Consider the following 20,768-nt stretch of genomic DNA (forward strand, 5'->3'; position numbering starts at 1 on the left):
TTTACAAATTGCACACAGTGGGTCTTTTCATCCTTGACGCAGTTCTGATTTAGAGCATGATTCTTATTGTATTACTTGTATTGTAACGCTTGAAATGTTTTTGCTTACGATTGTAAGTCGCCCTGGATAAGGGCGTCTGCTAAGAAATAAATAATAATAAAATAATAATGATGAAATAACGTGTGTAATAGATGACAACAAATTGCATTACCAAACAAAACTGACTTTCAGTGACATGAAAATAAATGCTTCCACATGCATAGTACATGCCAGATTCATGGAATAACCAGGCAAATAGTGTGCTTTTCAGGTAACATAATGCAGCTGGGGCCTGCAGCCCATCATGTCACATGCTGCTACCAAATGCCCCATGAGATATCATTTTTAATTGTCAAGCAGGCGATGGGAGACATTATTTGTATTTAACGATCAGAAAAGAGGCCCGAGGGGTCAGACGTGAGTCATTCTTTACTAACGTTCCATCAGCTGCACCTCAACCCGGGTCGATTTAATGGGGTACATTTTGTACACTGTACAGGTTGGCTGAGTTTTTTGGTATAATACTACTAACATACTAACAATTGTAACATACTAACATACCAACATGTTATCATACTAACACACTTGTTAACAGTGTCTGTTGATTTTGTGGATTCTGCTGCTGTTGTGACATACTAAACCCAAAGCACAACGGGGAGTAAGTCTTACAGGTAATGAAGGAGCAAGACTTTTAAGGTAGGCGTGTGTGACAGAGACAAAATGATTCCTGGTGATAAACCTCCCTCCCAACCTGTGAGGGCGCTGTGTAAAAGGAACAGAGTGCCCTGGACTGGATGGCCAGACAATTCGTTCCCAGGGTTAGACGGAAGTCAGCCATCTAGAAAGGGGGCTGAGTTACGGTACACTAAATCATCGATAACCAAGGGGTCATGATTGACGGTACAAAAGGGGACGTAGCGAAGTGATCTGTTCCTTTATAGATGATGTGTCAATTATAACAGCAGAGTTGATAAGGATTACATTGGCATTGCAATGGATTGGAGATGTCAAGGTGAATACAGCAGTCATCTTTTCAGATTCCTTATCAGCATTACAGGCGATTAAAAATGGAGGGGAAGGTGCAGGAAATAATGTATTTATTTTCAGAATGCTGCTATTTAGGTTTATATGTAGTTTTAGTATGGATTCTGGCTCATATATGAATAGATGGGAAAGAGAGGGTGGATAAGTTAGCTAAAATAGAAGTGAAGAAAGAGGAAGTGGGATATGGATGTGCAGTATGGTTTAAATGAATATTATAGAATTATTGAGAAACAGATTATTAATGAATGGCAGAATAAAGGGGATAAAGATAAAAAGGTAGGACATTTTATAAGGCTCAAAGTAAGGTTAAAATAAGGGAAGGGTGGTACGGGTGGAATAGGAAGGAGGATGTAGCATTAATAAGGCTTCTTATAGGGCATTCAACATTAAAGGAACACTTATATAGAATTGAAGAGCATGAAAATGGGTTATGCATGGAAAATAGTGCAAAGGAAACCGTGGTGCATCTGATGCTTGTTAGATATAGGAAGGTGAGAGAAGATATGTGGAAAGAATTAAGGGATTGCAATATTTCCAATCATTTTTAAAAAAAATGGTATAGGTGATGGAAGAAAAATAGAAAAAGGTATTATTGGCTGTATTGCAAAATATATTAGGAAAACTGGAAGATTCAAGAATATGTAACATACCGGTACAGAGATTTTAAAAGGCTAAGTGTTCACAGCAGTTTTAATAGCCAAATCTGAACAGTAGGTGGCGACAATAAATTTCGACAGAAACTTGGTGGCCATTAAAGGGGAACTGTACTCAAAATAACAAGGCTTTATAAATGCTCGGTACACATAACAAATGAGTCTCGCTGCGCCAATTTTGTTAAAAAGTTAAGTGTTTGTCCAGTATTTCAATTTTTGTGTCAGGTTTCTGGTTCAGCTGGAAATGCAGGCAGTCGCCATTTTGGAACCTTTCTGACGCTGCTGTTCCATCATATCGTTGACAATCACCCACACCACTGAACGCCTGCAGAGTGAATTATGTCGGAATGCAAAGCATTCGGGTGCAAAATAACAAAAGGAAAAACAGTAACAAAAAGTATTTGTGTGCCTAAGCCTTTAAACCAACAAAGGGCGGCCATAACAAAACAATGGCTAAATAATATAGGAACAGGACATACGCTCAATAGAATACTGTGTGTGACTATAGAGAGAGTCAACGACAGGACGTCACATGGAAGAGAGCTCCAATAGATTTAATGTTCATTTGTTTTAATGGTTTTTATATGATATACTGCTCAAGGATAGGCTGAAAATGCATCAAAAGCTTTAGTTAACATGTTTTCTATTGAAATGGTTATATATATATATAAATTTGCAAAACAGAAGAAGATCTGTTCCTTTGTATAGTTAATACTGAACCGGAAGGAAAACCTGTATTGTTATTGTGAGTGTTTTGTTTGTTTGTGTCGTGTCTAATTATACTTGTTTGTTATTATTAGACGGTTAACACGATCCGGAGCTGTCGCCAAAGGCCAGCACTTACCCGGATAACACTGCACTGTTGTTCACGATTAACTGTATTTGCACCACAAGCACTTTAGCACTCTGTGTGGGCTTGTGTTTGTGTTTTGTGTTACATGTGGGTGTATAAGATCAGGACTATTATTTCGGGACCAACCTGTGGATTAAAACAGTGCAATACACGCCGCTGTATTGCCTGTTGTCATTATTATTTACTGTCTTGTGTCATCAGACCATTGGAATATACAAATAAAATACCATTGCACCTGGATTATCGTTACCTGTCTGTTTATTGCTCACCGCAGCACTCCTGCACCTGCACAGTTAACCACATTGCCACAGTGTGACATCAACTCTGTGCTAAAAGCTGGTTCAAGTAAAATAGAAAGAAAAAACAATATACTGTAATAGGAAAATTAAATAAAAAAAAACACTGAAAAATAGAACAGTTTATTTTTTGTGCTGTTATCTAAGGCAAAAAGTGTCACTTTGAGAATTCTTTCGTGCTTGTGTTACGGTTGAATAACATAGCAGAGGAATACCTCTATGTCTGTACTACACTGTAATTCATTATATAAGTCCTCAGGCTTTCATCTTTAACTTGTTTAAGTTTCATTGCAGATCAAAGGTGAGCACTAGAACGAAGCCGATCTTACAAAAAAAGATTTACTTTCCTTGGAATTTATTAGTTTCTTCTAGGTGTGGTCCTGTGGTTAGTGGAGACAGCTAGACCCCAGGGGAGTCTGGGTTTAATTGAGAAGAATATTACATTTACAAATGCTTTCCTGAATGTGTTTTTTTTTTGCTGTCATGTCTCATTGAAAAAACTAAATTCTGCCTCAGGGAGATTCAGCATTTCTCACACACATTATATTTAACACATGCAATCTAAGCTCAGGGTTAATAGAATTTCAAATTGGATAGACGGTTGTATCTCCCAGTAATGCTAATGAGTATAAAATAGATTTTCACCTCTTTGTACAGAGCTGTATTGTAAAGTTAGCTGCTTTGGTGACAAAGTTCCTTACCACACTCAAAGTCTCATTAATGTACTATCAATACATCTACTGTAGGATTAACATGTGGTTGATGTTTTATAAATCATCTGGATGAACAACTTGAATCCAGTTTGTTGCAGCTCACAATACAGTAAGTGCTGCATAGCTACAGTACCCAACATTTGCATGTTGCTATATCAAGTGGAGTCATCAATAGCTTTAAATTGTGGGATTGTCAAAAATGGACCTTCTAACCTCTGGTACTGTCAGTATAACAAATATGTGAAAGGTATAATAGTAGACTTGACCAGCACATTTTTTTGTTTTAACCTTCAGAACCAAAAGAAACACAAAAAAACAACAGAATGTTCACAAAGCCTTCAGCTTCAACCTCCCTGTTCTGTGCAGGTTAACAATGATGTGCAGTGAGCAGTATCAGAAAGACAATAAAGTTCATAGGGGCCACTGTTGAAGCCCATATCACATGGTTAATTAACAATAAGTGTTAACATCACAGTTATATGATGCTAAATGAATGAGGCCTCAAACACATAACTTGCACAAACTGTAGACAAATGTTGTGGCTAGTTCCTATATGAATGAGCAGCAGCTAAAATGTGTGTCTATCTTCAGGACGTTGTGTTGCATGTATACCTAACCACCCCCAGAAGTATGTATGATTAGAACCTTTTACAGAATCTAAAATGCAACATTGAAAAGTAATTTATTAAGACGCAAAAACTAGAAAATTACACACAGATGTCTCCTGCAGTACTGTAGAAACCCAGAAACACAACTCAGTCACCTAAAATCATATATTGTACCCTTTTTATACCAGCCATATCTAAATTATCTATCTAAATTAGTACACACGCATTTCTAGGTTAAACCCATGGTTTTCAATTGATAAAAACTGGTGGATCTGGCACTATTTAAATGCTAAAAATAGGGTTAAACCTGAAATTTTAAGATAAAAATCATTGAATTCGATTCTGGGCTTTTACAATGCCCCCTTCTTTAAATGATTTAAATAGAGGTGGTATATACAGCAGATCAATTAAACGGTTATTTTAAAAATGTAAGTTTTCTTCCTGAACTAACAGAGAATGAAGATGTTTTTTTTTTAAACTTCTACTGTTGCAAGCACTGTAAGGTTCTAAAAGCATCTGACTAATATTCTCTGTTACCTTTGTTATCACCTGACAGCAGCTCTGGTGAAAAGATTTATGTTCGGATTCTATTCTATCTTGGTAAACACATTTTAAAAAGAGATATGCCATTAGTGTTTTTCAATCACTACATATTGGCAGACAGGAACACTGTTGAAGACAGCATGCCTTTGTGAAGCAGGCTCTCAGATGGTTTGCATGCTGCTGTTATCAAAGGGCATCATCACCTTCAGTGTTAGCGCTCCTGTTACATGATTTACAGCATGGACAGTATGGAAATCTTCACCTTTTTATATGTAGCAATTGAATGTCACTTATTTTAATTCAGGAATTTCTTCTGTAATTTTGCCAGAACACTTTAAAAATGAACGTGTACATCAGATACTACAGTAAACCTAGTATCCAATACTGGCTATTGTAATGTCTTAGATTTGCTTCTAAATTAGGCATGAAAACCTTGTCACCTTACCTCAATACCTTTCTTAGTCCAAAACAAGCCACAACAACAACAACAAGCACACCAACTACATTATGAAACACAAACAAACAAACTAAAAAGAAAATAAATATATGAACCAAACAAACGTGACAGTACTTCCCTGCTCAAATGTTTTTAAAACATGTTAAGCGTAAACTCTTACCTGGCTGAAATAATGTCTTTTCAAATGAAGGACCCTGCTGTGAGATAAAATGTGTTCCCAGTCAGGTGTCCCTGATCCTGACAAACCTGTCTAGGCACAGTCGTCAGCAGTGGAATGCACGCACACACACACACACACACACACACACGCACACACACACACACACACACACGCACACACACACCCAGGTGATTAATACTGTACGTTTAGAACTCCCCTACGTTCTCTACAAGCCTGGCAACGCCTTTAAAGTTCAGTAAAGGCTTTCTCGCTCTCTTACAGTAAACTGCAGGTATGCTAATGTGCAGAAGAACAGTCAGTACACCACATGCTGTGCTGTACACAGTGCTGTGGGTATATAGCTGTTTTGCTAGATTTTACAGGTCAATACATAAGACCATCAGTACTAGATGTACATTAACACAGACTTTTTATTGAATATGTACAATAAAAGTCTGTCTAATAAATTCAGTCAAATACAATGGCCCAATTGACAGAGTCGGGTTTAATTCCTATTATCATCTTTACCTTATTAACACAAGACAGCATTTCTTCCACTTCACAACAGGTCCCAACAGTTTTAAAATATGATTAAAATCTCCAGAATTAATATTTAATAAGTGTTAATATGATCAGATCTTCAGTGTTAAAATCAATCTAATTGCTACATATTTAAAGAATGGTTTTGCCAAATCCAGGCTAGCCTAAAAAGAGTAGATGTATGTGTTTTAGCCTCCTGTAATCATCCTCTTATGTTTTTTAAAATTACTAAATGGATTTTCTCAAAGCTACATCATTTTATGTATCCACATGCTGTAGCCTTGTCACAGTGAATATATAACCCCTGTGGGGACAGTAGCACATACACTTAGTAGTAGTGTATGAGGTTATGCAGGTATGAGGATATGTTTAATAATACAAAATACCGTAATAGTCTTCAGCATATTTAGAAATGATGTAACTGATATACGATAAACTCAACAATAACTTATGTTTGGAGTACAAGAAACAGACTGACCCTGGAATGCACAAGGAAATAACTGCTTTGTTAAAACAAGGAAACCTCACAGAGTATTTAAAAATATAAATTTTTGTGAGGAGCGTATTGGGTTACATAAAAACAGAACAGAGAAAAATCTTTGAAAGTGCAAAAGAGCTTAAAGGCGTTTCTTATACAGTATATACGTATGATATGATAATCTAGCTAAATAAACCAAGCTGTTTTAAGGGTGCTATACAATAAAATGTTGTGGGGAATGTTGCTGAAAGGAATCATGAATGGTTATGAGTCCCTCAACGGCACTCTGAATAGGGTTGTATGGTTGTATGAACAAGAGCATATTTACCTGGAGAGAAGCTGCTGAAGCATCCTGTCTTATTTAAGGGAAAGATGACATTCATCCTCTGCACAATTTCTACTTCTCAGTGAATCTTTTTTTTTTTTACTGTACATTGGCAATCGGACTGTACAGTGGCTAGCGCAGTGTCTCTGGTGCATGCTTACCCTACAATTGCATGCATGGCTAACTGACATGTTTCATTAGGAACTGCAAAGACAAATACTGCTTGGGCCAACAGTATGAACGTGGAATTCTGGAGAAAAACAAACTCATATATCATTTAATTGCATGCAATATGAGTCATCACTGCAGCCATTGGTTTAACCCTTCATTGCACTGTGCCAATTAGGCTTTAATATATTTTAGGTTAGTAAATATTAAAGTGTTTATAAAACATATTGTTTTCCCATTTAGTCACAGATACAGCTATGGGCAAAAGTTTAGCATCACACTATAGAATTAACAAATGTTGCTTCTTAAAGTCGAATTAAACCTGCTGAATAATGTTACATTACCATATTGAATTATATATTGCTTTGTAGTTTTCCATATACTTCACAAAAAAATGAAAAATGTGCCATTTCAAAATCTAACATGAAATACTGTACTACTTCAGCACTGCCTAATCATGATACTGATAGTCGGGATTTCTGCTTACATGGGATACAACTCCCATTTAAGCAGTTCTTCCCATCTATTTATGTCGTTTAATTGGGACGTCACTTTGTTTAATTGGGATGCAGTATTTTCAAATGATGAACGGAGATCGCTTTCACAGCACAGATAGCACAGTGCAGTCAGTACGTGATTACCCTGTGACTTGCGTAAACTGTGTAAACCACGTTGAACTCTTGAAGGAGGACTCTCCTGTGGTTTCTCAGGATGCTGTGGCAAAGAAAGTTGGCATGTCAACATCGCAGGTGCCTCGCCTTGTGATGTGATTTCATTCTTTTTCATTTCATGTAGAAGTATAAAACAGCGATTAATTTTGTTAAGGAATAGAAAAAAAAACATTGAATCGTATTTTTAATTATGTATTTAAAATGTAATCATAATGTGATTTTCTTTTCTTTTTTTCTTTTCATTAAGAATCAAAAAGGTGTGACTAAGGTCGTCTCAACTGCCTCTCGTTTAACTGGGACAGCTGCTTATTCGGGATATTTTTCCTTCTCTCGAGGCGTCCCGATAAAGCGGCGCTGACTGTATTTCGGTAGACTTCTGCAATATGATTTCGTAGTTTCTTTGATTACACGATGTCAGATAAAGATCTAAATTATGTTTATATAGTCTTTTTTTTAAATGTGGTCTCAATCCTACAATTCTAGGTGGTGCAACACTTTTGGCCATAGCTGTACAGTATTACTCCCTGACTGTCATTATATCAATACATTCACATTCAGAAAAGAAAATATCCCCACCGGTAAAAACCTTGAAGTTGCTTGGATTACAAAACATGATAAATCGAGGGTAGCACTTCATACTGAGCTTAAAGATACATCTCTAACTGACAGCGGCCATTATGTTGTGCAATTCCCAGTTTGCTATTTTTCCATATCAGTAGGGTATTATGTTTCTACAATGCATGGCATTCAACCTGGAACTATCATAAGAGCGTTCCTTTATGGGTAATAATAATAGCCAAACATTTTGAAAGGGACTTGAAGCTTCTTGACACCAACACTCCCGCGAGGCAGGCATGGTTCAATTGTTTTCTTTATTTATTGTTGCTGGCTCACCAGCATAATTTATAGTCCTCAAGATTATTATTATTATTATTATTATTATTATTATTATTATTATTATTATTATTATTATTATTATTATTATTATTTTCAGTTGGAGTACCCAATTATTTTACCCCTGGATTTTCTTCCAAAGTTAGAATGTCCAGTTATGTACAGAATTAGAAAAAAATGACTAAGGTGCATGCAGGAGATCTTAAATGAAAGCTCCTGAGTTATTTATTTGAAAATAAAGTTTTGTTTTCTTTTTAGCTATGTCCCATTCGTTTGCAGATTGAAGGTGACTCATTCCTTTCTGTATCACTCCTTGAATGGTTCTGACGCTTCACTCTGTTCAGTTTGACTCAGCCTTTAATCCTGTCTAATGCTGTCAAGCATACATTGCATTTGTTCAATTCAAACAGTTTCCCCTCCAGCTCAGGAGCACACAACAAGAAGATGTTAAAATGATTGTACACAATACCCCAGGAGCAAGCCTGCCAAATTCTTCAAACACTTCCATTGACTGCTAATGCTGTATATAGCATATTCCAAAGAATGAATATATTAAATAAATAAGATGGGGGTACAGTACCTGTACACACACAAACACAAACACACACACACACACACACACACACACACAAACACACACAGCTACACACACCATCCTATTCAATGTAAATACATCCATATGTAATGTAAGTGCTTTATGTGCAATCCATTTTATAGGGGTGCATCATTTTCCTGTACAATGAATATCACACAAAGCATTTGCATCTATTAACAAGCAGCAGCATTTTAGGGCCCATTTTAAATGCAAAAAAGGCAAGTTATTGCCAGAAAGTACTGTATTCCAATCCACAGTTTATATTATTGGAGCACTTAAGTGTTCTGTTATATGATGACCTGGTTGATAATCCCCATAGAACAGGGCTGAAGGTACATTGAACTGACTAAACTGACATAAAAACAATTAATATATAAACCTTATGGATCCTCTCAACTAACCAGGCTCCCAGTACAAGCGGTCACTATCCCAGAGGTAGAAGTCCTCTGAAGCTAACAAGACTTTATTGGCGAGATAAATTTCAAGTGATCCAGTCCAATATATAACCTAAAAACACATTTTAACAAATGTCTTCACAGAGAGAAAAATCTATAAACATTTGGTTTATAATAGTATTAATAGCCTCCTTACCGGTCATTACCTGGAGATATTAACTTTGTCTTTCCCCTCAGGGACACTTAACTCTCACTGTGGTATCTAGCAGGTAATGTGTCAGACAGGAATGCTTAGTGGAAACCTCAGAACGTTCATCCACCAATCAAGGAAGCTCTATTCCAGGCACTACCACACGGCACAGTAGGTGTATAAGGGACAGTCTGATAGATTATTGAGAAAGGATCACAAAAGGAAAGAATAAGTCTTCATCAAGGCTGCCTTGCTTTATTAAGGAAGAAAAGTTACCAATATAGACTCTCCTTATCCAAATATAGTCTGTACACATGCACAAGTATAGATGTATTGGGTGTGTCACCTGCAGTCCTGATTACGTGCAAAACCTCCCTAAGTACATAATATAATGTTCCCACAGCTGCTCCTCGGTCTACACTATATGTGTATGTGTGGTGCCTAAAGTGCTTAGCGTAACTGAGAAGAACATTCATATATACAGTAGTACATGCCTGCACATTTTACACCACTGTATATCACTTTCGAAGTAATAACTGTACAATTAAGGTACTTTAAAAAAAATAAATAATCCACACTACTTACACCAAAGCTTATCGTTAAGCCTTTGTAGTTTCATACTGCATATATAATTTCATAATAAAATTCTTGCAGAGTTACAATTTTAACACATTTAGGGTGGAAAAAAAGGCCCGATTAATATCGACCTTGCATGTGCTTCAGTGGGACAGGCTCTTGCTGGCTGCAGTAAACTACTGGGCTCAGAATCCCCGGACAGATTTCTCTTGAACAGCTACATCAAGCTGCTGTCAGATGGAAGGTAACAGTGCATGAAATGCATACCTGCCTCCCTGAGGGATGTAAGCCAATGTGCTGGTAATAGGACAGCCACTGTAAGACACAAGAGTTATTTTTTTTTATCTTTAAGTCTGGTACAGAACTGGGTCTAAAAACACAATGACACATTATATTTTCTAAGAAACATGAGGGAAATGTTCTTCCCAAATTATGTAACAGACAGAAATTCTGTTACATGCCAAGTGGAATCGCTGTGTCATTTACTTTCTTTTGGAAACTAAATCCTGTTATCCTGTAATAACACGACAGTGTGGAAAACGTTCATTTAATCTAGGACACAGATTTCTCTGTATCCACTCAGAAGTCCTCGTACACTCAATATGTCCAATCGTTATCACTTGAGCACTGCTAAAAAAAAAAAGGGTTCAGTTTATCTTTAAAAAAAACTTGGATATCTTTATTTATACAAGTGTTGAAAGACATCTCATTGAATAACTTCAACCATACAGAGTGAAGTTATTCATATGTTATACAAACATAATGAAAGAACACAGATGGTATGTTCATTCGTGGAGTACTCTATGTAGAATCCGTTGGTCATCTAATGCACAGTGACTACGGGAGTCCAACATCTCTGTACAGTTATAGAGGGTACCTTTCTGTTTAAATGTGCTTTGAAATTACTTCACACCAATGCATATTGTACATTGATGAATGCAGAAAATATGTATGTATGATCACCGACTTCTTCTGACTAACTTTATTATTCATTTTTTCAATGTATGTAGCTATAACATTGTTGAATCACTGTTTCAGTTAATAGCTTCAGTGTCTGACTCACCAGCAGCGAATGTTGCTGCTGGATTAGCCCGTTTTTATAAATCTCTTCTGAGATTTTCTTTTGCCTGGGTAGGTTTTAGTGTCAGTTTTCCAAATGTTTAATTCTTTTCCTGTTTTAATTTATAGGTATACAAAATGTTGTTTTCAAAATACACCTTTCATTCTTTGTTTTTATGTTTTTTGTAGCGCAGGATAGCTGAAGATGACATGGATGACATGGTGTGGCAGTGTGCCCCGCCCCTGTGCGTATCTTTGTGATTCATGTTGTCTGTTATAGGTGTATATAGTGGTGCACGGGATATAAATGGGTATGTGTAGCACGAGTGATTTAAAATATATAGTTGTATTTAGGCACGGGGATTGCACAATCACTTGATGTGCAGATAAAGTGAATAATTAATATAGGTGCATGTTTCACTCACTCGAGGTTGGGTGTTTGTGAGTGGAGAACGGGAGAGAGAAGGAGAAAAAAAGAATTAAAATGATTAACAATTGCTACTCGTGTTGGAAGCACCGGCACTTGTTCAGTGTTTTGTTTTCTGTTTAAACCTTTTCAGGTTCCAATGAAATTGGCGCATCAGCGCGTTTCATACCCCAGCACTGTTGTCTGTGTCCACTGTCTTCCGGGTCTGACGTCACCACCACAAGCTATCCGTGACACATGGGTAGTTAAGAGAAAGCCCCAAGATTGGTATTGCGCACCCCAATGCATTTCAGACAGTCTGCAACACTAACATAAGCTGCAGCAGTGACATTCAGAGGAGTCAAAGCACTGGAGTGAGAAGAGAGCGATCTGAAGATCAATACAATCATTGACCTAATTGGAGGGAAAAACTACTGCATCTACTTCGTTGCCCTTAATAACAAAGAGGGAGGAGGTGATTACCAGAGAGCCCAAGGATGCTGATGAAGAAGGAAGTGAGAGCTTCAGCGTTTGACAATTACAGGGAAAACAAGCAAGAAAACGCTGCTCTTAAAACCAGCTTACCACATTCTATTGACCCTCAAACTTCACTACAAACAATACCTGTTTAAAGGTAATATTAATTAGTTCAGATACTGTATCTTACAGTTTTTCATTGTGTAGCTCTGGAAGAATATGTAAGCCACTAATATATAGACAGCTGTTGTGGATCCACCACTGTTTAGATCAATTGAATAGCCCCCAGTGTGTTCCTTAAATTCACATTTCAAAAACCCTGGTGTAAATTGTAGCAATATATTTATTTTGGCACACACATTGTATTGTGGTATGCTTTACCAAAAACAATATTATTTACTGTAAATACCCACTTGTGACAGGGTACTCCCTGTTGCTGGTTCTTGAGTGGATGTGTGCCTTTATGGAAGCAGCTGGAACACGCAACAGGGGACGCATTGCTAGGCAACCAATTAGGCAGGTCGGTTCACCCGATGTTATGGCAAATTTTGCCCCCCTGCCAAATTTCGTCCCCCCTGTAGTCCTAAACGAGTCACGTGGTGATTTCTTTTCGCGTATGTAATCATAATGCCCCAGGAGGCTGTGTGGAGCTCAAAAAGACGGATGCTTTGTTTACATCCAGGAGGAGAGCATCTGCTCTGCTGGGCAACTACTTCGGAACCCCTCAACTGCAAGACGGTGCCTGTGAAAGCTCTGCTCAGCCAGGACCTGGTAGGTTAGTTTAGGGGAAGATGATCCCAAACAGTATAGAGGGTTTTCGTAGTGTAGTAGGTTCCTGGAGCGGGATGTCTCTTTTAGTGAGGCTAGCGCTCGCCTTTTATTTTCAGTTCTTTTTTTTTTTTTAATCTCCTTTTTCTCCCAATATTAAATAACCAATTGTAGTTTTAGGCTCAGCTCACCGCAACCACTCTTGCGCTGACTCGGGAATGACGAAGACGAGCACATGCTGTCCTCTGAAACGTGTGCCGTCAGCCGACCGCTTCTTTTCACAGCAGGCCCGCCATGCAGCCACCTCAGAGATATAGCGTCGGAGGACAACGCAGCTCTGGGCAGCGTACAGGCAAGCCCACAGGCGCCTGGCCAGTCTACAGGGATCGCTGATGCACGGTGAACCGAGGACACCCTGGCCGACCTAAGCCTTCCCTCCCCGGGCAGCGCTCGGCCAATTGTGCGGCGCCCCCTGGGAACGGTAGGCAGTGGAATAGCCTGGACTCGAACCGGCGACCTCCAGGCTATAGGGCGCATCCTGCACTCCACGCAGAGCTCCTTTATCGGATGCGTCACTCTGGAGCCCCTTTGTTTTCTTTTCTTTTCTTTAAATCTGACACTAGGGCTACTTTGCTGGTACCCTGGTGGCAGCACACATTGTATTAAATCTGCGGGCCTGTGCAGCGTGTCAACATCCACTGCTCTGTGTCTGCCTCAGTATTATTCAGTGACGACCCACGTATGTAACAGCCCCCTGTTACACCACCCCTTTTTGTACTTCTTGTAAAAAAAAACATTTCAAAGTTACTGTACTAAGGAGATTATTTTTATTAGCGCACCAACCACATAATTATTAAGCAGTCGGTCCACAAGCACTGTGCAAACAGGCGTATACTGGACGTATACAAAACTAGTCATGGGAAACACAATGAAGCAATAAAATAAATTGTCCATAAGGGGCATGTCACGTGGTTTTCTAGAAATGGGAGTATTTATGAAAACAAACACTGTATGGTGGCAGATCCCACTTGTTTACCTTTCCACTGCTCTGTAATTTCCTGTATTGTGAATAGGTCAACATTAAATCCCATATTATTATTTCTTTTCAATTGAAATGTATGTACTGCATTTCATTGTGAGTTTTAATGTTCCTAGGTCTTTACCATCCATCTAATACAGCACCAAAGTTATTTCAGGAAAAACAGGAAACAGACTTCATAATACCATAGCATCCAATTGCTACCAATTGCACCAGAGCATTAAAGGAATATTAAGTAATTAAAGGTATACAGGGATGAGATTTCAGAAACAATGGGCCTTATTCACCAAATTAAGGACTGTTTATGGGACAAAGCAGTTGCAGGCGATTAAGTTGTGCAATTTCGAGAGCGAATTGATCGCTGCGGTGTGGACCCGGCTTCACATTATCAGTGCACTAGAGCGGCCATTTTGAAAAAGCTTTGAAACAGACTTTAAAGTTATAAGTGTAAAAAGTTGTCAGGATGTTAACAATGAAAAACAAAATTACAGGTACGTTATTTAAACAGTTGTAGAAACACCTGGGGACATGTAATCTTTAAGACAGACTTGCCAAAAACTGAAAAACGCAATATTTGAGTAAATAAGAACCAGTCACAATGATGAGAAGCATCATGAAAATGTAAAGGGACAGTACAAAAAAATGTGTTTGAAAATACAGACTCCTTAAATAAATTCAGGTTTTTCTGACAGGATTGGAAAAGGGGAGTGTATTCATTTCTAGTATCCTTCATGGTTGGTTGTAAGATATAAGATGTGCTTGGGGAAATCATTTCTACAATCAATCAAATATTAAGTCTCTTATCAGGCTAACCTTGTTCTTTTTTGAAGCATTTTCATGTGAGCATTAGAATCCCACAGTTTGTTTTAGGAGGGGTAAACGGTTTTTATCCTTGCTTGACCTGGTCAGGATCCTAAAGGAGATCTTCTTCACCCAAGCATGTTGAACAACTTCTGTGTGAATGAGCTACATATTGTAAGAGTACGCCAGTATCCAGCAGTAAACTGAATGACATTAATAGGGAAGGGAATTCCTTGGTGCATTGTGCCTTTAAGCTGTTCTAAACTAATGGTCTGCGGGGAGTAAGAAAAAACCCAGAAAGATGAGTGAAAGGCTACATTTTATTTAGGTAATGGCACAGTGACAGCTTATTATTTTATCTAAGCTACACTGCAGTCACTAGATTAATTAGCCTGCACCTTAATTTACTTTTTTGTCAATAACCAACCTTCATTGACGTCAGTAAGTAGCAACCAATATGTGATACTTTGTCTATATCTACAATACAATGTACTTTACCACTCATTTAAAATGACTTATTTACTGTATGTTTCTACAAAACAGAAAAACCTAATTAAACGCGTGCTTTTCCCACTCCAGCATTGCCAGGATGAAACATCAACATTTATAGTAGGTGACGCCACAACAGTGGCACTAAAGGTCAACAGTAAGGTAAGCACGCACAGTGTGTTACATCGCTTACCCTTGTGGTGTTTTTAGTCACTGACTATGCATTTGCTACATCATCTTCTACAATGCAGTGTCATCCCATGGAAAATTGTAATTTTGCAGATTCCATGTGCTTTCCCCATAGTTAAATTATGCATTTACCATAGTTTACCATGGTTTGTCATGTTTTTTAATATGCTTTACCATATGGCATGGTGGTGCTGAGAAAGATGTTGAACTAAACCTGGTGAGAAAGATAACAAGTATCCGGTCTGCTCCAGCGGCATGTTGCAGAGTGCCCTGAGGAGAGTGTGCTTGTGTCCCTTGTACAATAGAACTCTATTCACACGTGAATGTCCTGGATTACTGGACTCAAGGCTAAGAACCGGTCGGTATCGTAATCACAGACTGCCATGAAGAGTAAGTAAACCCAACCAACCTCTTACAACCAACCAAAAGGGATGCGAAAATGAATACACTCCATTTGTTTATTTTTTTCATTCCCTTACCATTTCATTCTGTTTGTAATATGGGTTCTCATATTTTCTGTTGTTTCATTTTTCTTAAATCAGATCTTACTTATTTGCCTGGAGAACCCTAAATGCTGGAACTGAAAAGCCGCCTTCATTCTGTCAAGACTGTGTAACCTTTCAACTCTGCCAGGCCCAAACACTCTACATTTATAAACAGAGGTACTAGTTAAGAGAGACAGACGCCAAAAACCTATTGTCAATAATATCATGATAATCAATTGCTGTTCCAACCTTAGATCATATCACATGCAACACTTTCACAGGAACAAGGCAACTGTGGTGACCACTAGGTTGCAATGAGTCACGAATGCTTGCTTTTTGACAACCTTTGCTGATGGCTAAATTAGTATGGTGCAATATTTTTGTGTGCTTACAGTATGAATGAATATACCTGGGTTTTGAAATTGTATGTGTCATAATTGTATGGAGTAAATTTCATGTAAGGCACTTCTGAAGAATAATCCCATGGGAATGAGTTTTTCCTAGGTAGTGCTGTAGTAATTGGATTTCTCAGTTACCCAGGTCAACCCCACTGTGCTAGGTGAACAATAAGAAACCTTTTTAACAAAAGTAAAGTCACAGAAGGAGGCTGGTTATAGACAATGCTGTTTGTAAGGTGCCTTAAAGAAATATAATATGAATAAAATGTAGCTAACAGGTGTAAAAAAAATATTCCTCTTCCCTGCTTCCAATGAGTAATTATTAATATTTAAATATATTTTCAGTCTTGGACTTTAGTTCAAGTCACACTATGTGTTTCTGGAAATGTTTGTAACATCCATGGGTATTGGGACTAATGCAACTCACTCATGAATAAAACAGAGTAAAGGTAAATGGCAATGAAGCTCTAACACAGCCCACACTGAGCAATAAGGCTAATTGCTATTTTAATTGGTTTTTTGATCAAAAAAGGAATCAACGTGACACCATATTGATTAATGAAAGCTATTGCACTGGTATGTGCTTGTATTGAGTTCCCCTACAGGGAACAAATTAAACATTTGAATTGCAGCAGATAATACCCAAGATGGAAAATGAACAGAACATCTGCAATTGAATACTGTCAATAGCTGTAAAACTCACACACTGATTGGTTAAAACCTGGTCCTGGTAACCTGGCTAAGCAGAAAATGCTGGAAATGGTATCCCTGCACTACAAGAACAAATAGAAAAATCAACTACTCCCGTTTAACGGTACTGAGCACAAATTACTTGATACAGACTACATAAATGGCTTCTTATAAAGATTGGGGTGGTGGAGAGGGGCTCTATGTTAAATCTTTTAATGAATGCTACTCTTAGGGAGGCACTGTTAAGACTGACACATTTCATGCCATATTGTTATTGTTGCTAAAGGTGTTTGTGACAGGATGGCAAAGGGTTAGAGAGACTCAGACAGTAGCTGTTGGTTTAAGCACTGGGGCGCGCATTTATTAAACACAATAAATGAAAACACTGCTCACAGATAAAAATAAAAAGGTTAAACAAAACAAGTCACAAACACAAAAACATCCCCAAAAGAAAATCCCTCACCCAAGTCTTCCACTATCACAGTGAGTTTTATTTTAAATACAGGAGCGTTTGTCTCTCTACATGTGGCACCAAAAACCTCCCTTTTCCAAACACTCTCTCTTCCACACACTCACTTACTTACTTACAAACACTCTTCTCTATCATGTAGCTGTTCCCAATTAGCACCAATTATCTAATTTGGAAACAGCCACATTCTCACATGTATTTGGCAGGGATAGGAATTAACCCCATCCCTGCCAACCAACACACAAACCACACTATTTACACGCAGGGCTCTGACCTGCTAGTGTTAAACAAACAAAAATTGACTTGAGGCATATCCACACATAACTTTACGTTGGATAGATAAACATTAAAGCATGTAACTAATAGGCGATTACAACAGGTAATTACAAATACTGTCTTCTACTGTATCCCCAGTTAAGACAACATTTTTTACAGGATTAAAACGGCCTGTTTTTGGCTCTCCTGATAAAACCTCATTATGCTGTGAACAAAATCAATTGGCTTCAAGCTCTGAGATACGCGATTATTCAGCTCTCCTTCAGCTCTCCTTCAACGTCTAATTACCCTTTCAGCCAAACTCTGTAAATAAATAAATAACTTTGTTTTGTTGACAACAATTCCTTTTAGATAATCTGAAGTGCAAATAGTAGAATCCAATTGTGCTGTAGATTCAGTCCTAACTGACTTCATAGATTCCAGCTTTTACCTTCCTGACCAGATCTTTGTTTCAACTATGTTCCTAATTGTTTAGTTGAATCAATTAAACCTGCATCCAGGCAGTTACTATAGCTGTTAAACCTGATGTTGCCCATGCCTGCTCTAGGCTATACTCACTAATGAAACAACTATCATTAGATTTGCATTGGCTGAAAAGTTTTGAAACTCAAATTGAAATCCAGAAATAAGCAAGTAATTAAAACATATTTTAATGTGTGGTTGTTATTATTATTATTATTATTATTATTATTATTTATTTCTTAGCAGACGCCCTTATCCAGGGCGACTTACAATCGTAAGCTAATTAATACAATTATAAAAGGTCCTCTTTCTATCTTACAACGCTCTCCAAGGCTATGGGCCAAGCAACACCTTATACTTCTGATCTTACTGAGGTCCACAAATGCAGGCCTGCTTGTTCCCATGGTGAAAAAAAAGCCACTCTGTTTCAGCTGCTGTGTGCCATCTGAAAATCTGTTTCTAGAGATATCAAAAATGGCGCCACATTCACATTTTAAAATCTCGACTCAAAATGCATTGTTTTCTACAGCTTTAAATTAACTAGTCGTGCTGCATGGGGTTGTATTGAGTTTACTGTTGTATTTTTAAAGCTATTTGAAATGTTTTGACAGGCACTAGTCTGAGTTCTTGATGTTTTTACATTAAACTGGAAAAGGAATAGAATTCCTACGGCCCAAGGAACCCTCAGATAACAAAAGCTAAAGGAATAATAAACAAGGCTTAACATTTGGCATTGACAACATTAGCACTCCTTATTTTTGTGACAAATATCTTTTTGTTCTTTTTTAACTTTAATTGGGGATATGCAGATTCTACTGAAGAACCGCTTCATAGCTTGTACTCTCCCTGGTACACTTTTACTTCCTTGGTCAGACTTGACCACCTGGCCTCTCAATATGACCTTTTCCTATACCTTTACCACAGAAATCATATGGTACCTGGAAGAAGGAAGCAAATATTTTTTTGTGATGTCATGTGGTGCTTGAAATATTCAATTTTAAAGTAAGAAAACCAACAAGAATAAAAAGAGGGTACCAGTGATACTCATGCTAACAAGAGGTCAGAACATCGAAGAATCCCCTTCCTTTTTACTATCTTCTTATTGAACTGCTGTTTATTGCAAAATAAGGCTGGGATGATGCCTATTTTCACTATCAATATATCGTTCTCCAAAAAAGCAGATGCATCAATTTATCGACAGTATGAAAGGGTAAAAAAAAACACCTGCAGCAATAGATGTGGAGCTGTGGATTACTGTGTAACATTGCTAGTAGCGCTTTAAAAACTATTATGCATATTAAAATTGATTACATGCATATTGTAATTAAATATATAATTTTTTATTTTTTTTTTACCTTATTCGTGTTGATTTGTACGAGTTGGGGGTCAAAGCAAAATCCAAAAAAAAAAGTTGTTTAAATCCATAACAAGTCAGAGTAACAAGCAATCAAGAGAGAAAAAAAAGAAAAAAATATATTTTTAAAAAGTGATCAAGTGTATTATATTTGAATTGTGTTAAGGAAGATGATAGTGTCCACATTTTGTTTTAATTTAAGCAATGACTGGCACTTGCTTACAATTCTGCCCAGCATTACTGAATACATACTAGGGACGAATGTTGCCAGGATGCTTCATACTTCTGACCAAAGATACTTTTGGAACGATCTTGGTTGTTTTTCTTCATTTCTACTCCGGGGTAGTTCAGATTAATTAATGCAGATTTTGTTTGAAGTTTTGTAGGGTGTCATCTCATTAAATGGTCACGCAGATTAGTTGTGTTACCAGAGTATCCCAAACATTACTTTCTTTACTTTACCTTCTTGTGGTCTTACTTTAGAAAATAATTGCCAAACATCGGAAGGCATTGTATAGGCATTGTAAACACTCACAGGGGCTGGGCAGGGGGGAGAAGGGTTAGGGTTAGGTCAATCGCATGCAGATTCAGTGAGTCAGACCTGAGGGGAGCAGAGAAGCTCTGCGCTTAATGAAAAACATAATTGCAGTTTAATAAAAAAATAAAAGCTTTCCTTTACACAAAAACGATGCATAGGCTTGACTATCGATAGTCAATAGCCTTATTGCCACCATAGAAACCAAAACTTAGATTTGCTCTCTAAATGGAAAAAGAAAGCTTAATCTCTGACCAATATATAAAAACAATGTTACTTACAAAAGGCAATGGGTTACTCACAAAAAATCAAACAACATAGCCAGCTACACTGGAAGTCAAGTTCAAGAAATATGAAATGCATTTTAGATGACCAGACAAATCATTTACACTATGCGATAATAAGCATTGAAGCTTTGAATCTCCAAGGTCTAATTTGCATTTTGAGCGCCTGCTCTCTCACCACTGCAGCCTTGCATACAACTCTTGTTAATGGGGCACGCTGTGACTCACCTCAGGAAACTCTTACCAGTGAGTAACAAACACAGAATATGTTGTTTGTTAGAGACACAATTAGGAGTGAGAGAAAGGAATAGCAAACACATTTGATGCATACTGGTTCCCATCACCTTAATGGAGTGGAAAGTTAACCCATAGAAAACAGGAACATAAGA

At 37.7% G+C, this 20,768-nt stretch overlaps 1 protein-coding gene across 3 annotated transcripts in view; it reads right to left on the reverse strand.

Annotated features, from left to right (window-relative positions):
* LOC117405751 (synaptotagmin-like protein 5) overlaps window positions 1-20,768 on the reverse strand; it is a 78,762-nt gene that overhangs the window by 31,878 nt on the left and 26,116 nt on the right. The window contains exon 1 of one of the 3 annotated variants that reach the window (XM_059030092.1): window positions 5,367-5,481. The exons of the other annotated variants lie outside the window; for them this stretch is intronic. The gene's annotated coding sequence lies outside the window, so the exon portion shown is untranslated. Of the gene's footprint in view, window positions 1-5,366; window positions 5,482-20,768 lie in introns of those variants that run through there. 3 annotated transcript variants of the gene reach the window in all.

Source organism: Acipenser ruthenus, chromosome 9 (assembly GCF_902713425.1).
Source record: "Acipenser ruthenus chromosome 9, fAciRut3.2 maternal haplotype, whole genome shotgun sequence".
Classification (NCBI taxonomy): domain Eukaryota; kingdom Metazoa; phylum Chordata; class Actinopteri; order Acipenseriformes; family Acipenseridae; genus Acipenser; species Acipenser ruthenus.